Below are 2,922 nucleotides of genomic sequence, written 5' to 3' on the forward strand. Positions count from 1 at the left end.
TGTGTTTTAAACATTTTTTATATTCATGATATCTACTAGACCCTTGTTCGGACATATTTCTGTAAGTTACAGGTCTACAATTTAAAAAGAAAATTTCATGAAAAACAGGGTACCGCTTTTGGTACAGAAATCTAGACATCAGTGTAACGCCCAGGAGGTTAAATAGTGTATTGTATGCATAATTTGGGTGTTTACATAAAACAAATAGTACTAGTATCTAAAACTTCCAGGGACAAATACACTTTGTGCCAAACATGTTTTCTAACTTTTCCAGCCTTTCAGGGTGATTATACAGGTTTGAAAGGCATTTTAGACCTTGGCCCACTATACATTGACTTACCTTAGTTTGGCACATAAAGGTGGATTCCTCCTTTACCCAGAAGCAATATCATCCATGAATGTTGCTTGGAGCCAAGCCCAAGACATCAGAATTCATAGGAAGAAATAGGCAATCTTTTCAATTTGAAGCATGTTAAGCAATATGCCCCCAAAAATCCTCTGCCTATTTCTTCCTATAATTTCTCTTTTATATATATATGTACACACATAAATGCATACATACATATATATATGCATGTATGTACATACATTAGTGCACATGAAGCAAAACAAATAATATACACATAAAAAGAACTTACCTGAATGAGGATCCTTCTCTGGAAAATTTGCAGGTGTATTTTTCAACTGACAGAACACAGTTCATGTGCAACAATGCGCATCACACTCCTGAGGTTTGGCGCACAACTATGCGCATCAAACAACTGAGTTTTAATAAGCCAATTGTGCTGTTTTTAGCCTTTCAAACTATTCAAAGAAGGGAACTGCTTAAAAACAAGCATAAATGAATACATTTTAAATTGTAGGTTCTGGGAGATTGTAAAGAAGACCACATAAACACAAACCCCCATAAAACAAACAACTGCAAAATTTTTCAAAAAACTTTAAAAAATAAACCAATTTACTAGAAGGTCACATTAAAATATAGAGATCACACAGACACCACTAAATTTACAATGACAAAAAAAATATAAAAAATTAAAAAAAGCATATAAACTCACACTTCCATAGAAAGCTAAATTAGTTCAAAAATAGCCCAACACATATTGCATTTTAAAAATACTTACCAAACCTGTATGCAATTTAAACCTTTCAAGGGTGGAAAACTGGATTAGCAAATATTTATGCAGGACAAACATTTAAAGGTGGTAATAAAGACAATTATTGAAATGAAACAGTATGGCCACAGATGGCCACAATACCATAGCATTAACATTGACTTCCTAATTACAAAATGGACATTGAAACATTCAGATTTTAAAAACAAAACCAGCTAGTATGCTGAATGGTAAGCAAAGTATCAAATGCAGCAACATAGATTAGTAGAACACAGCAAACAACTTCCCCCCTTCCCCCCCTATATATGCTCGTGTTTATGTGCACAGCTGATTTCACGTGTAATTAGGACATGCGCAGTCTATGCAATTTGGCTGTTTGTTTTTTGACAGTTTGACATTTTATGTACGCTAATATGTACGTTTTAAAGATTTGAACACCACAAACATTTTATTTATGGCTAAGTGAAAGATGTGTGCTATTAGAAAGAATGGTTTTTTATGAGTGACTTTTAATGAAAGCTCGCCAGTGTCGAGCAGCTGGAGATCCGTGGTTCAGAGCGAGCTTTAAATTCAGTTGATAACTGCCAAGAGAATACACCAGCCGAAATTTGGTTGATAAATAGGCTTTTAAAGTCCGATTCCAGGCCACGATTACGTGCGTGCGAACGAGCTTCTGATTTGGCTTGATGAATCAGGCTCACTGTGTCAATGCACTCCAGAACCACAGCTAGATGTACCTCCACCATCAGAAACACACAAGCTGTGCCTAATGGTGAAAGACAGTAGTAGAGGGACAAAAGCAGGATAAGCAGTCGTGCTAGGGATGCAGAGATAACCATTGTTGGAAGAGAGGTATTTAGGGTGTACAGAGGTAACAATTGGTGGAATAGGGGGTGTAGTGGGGAGTGTTTGATAAAGAGGTGCTAAACTATACAAATTATATATGATGCATATATAGTTCACCTTCATATAAATAATATTTTTAGTGAATGGGCAAAATTACAAAATCACAAATATGATGCAGTCTGTAAGTAACATTAACACGGTTATTATAACATAAACAGCGTTTTTTATTTTTCTCAGCTCCCCTGTAACATTTGTTTATCTACTTTGATCTGTTGACCATTTCCTTTAGGAGATCAAACTGGCCAGCAAAAGTTTCAGTTATTGGAGTTGAGACAAACTATTTAACAATGTCAGCAATGGTTGGCTTTTTATAATTATTGCTATTATACAGTGTTTAAAGGCACCAACATATTACGCAGCGCTTTAGAATAGTCATGTCACTAGCTGTCCCTTAAAGGGGCTCATAATCTAATATCCCTACCATAGTGTAAGGTAATACAGTCTAAGGTCAATTTTGGGGGGAAGCCAATTAACCTAACTGCATGTTTTTGGAATGTGGGAGAAAACCGGATTACCCGGAGGAAACCCACGCAAACAGAGGGAGAACCTGTAAACTCCATCCAGATAGTGTCCTTGCTGAAATTCGAACCTGGGACCTAGTGCCACAAAGGCTAACCTCTGAGCCTCAGTGCTTTTTAATAGGGTAAATCTTTAAAAAAAAATGCTCTAAAAGGGAAACTTGCAGTAACCGCCTTTCAAAAGTTTACCTATTGATATACACCATAAAATCTGTCTTTTACCAAAAGTCTATGCAAAATTACATCTGCATGTAAGATTACCTTGTTTCTAGATAGGGTAAAAATGTTGCTGTTTGATTTCACTGCAGAATGAACAATGCTGTCACACTATTACAGGAAATGGAAAACAATAGCTTTACTAGTAGAAACAAGTAAAACTGTTA

The sequence above is a fragment of the Pyxicephalus adspersus genome, chromosome 3 (assembly GCF_032062135.1).
Source record: "Pyxicephalus adspersus chromosome 3, UCB_Pads_2.0, whole genome shotgun sequence".
Classification (NCBI taxonomy): Eukaryota; Metazoa; Chordata; class Amphibia; order Anura; family Pyxicephalidae; genus Pyxicephalus; species Pyxicephalus adspersus.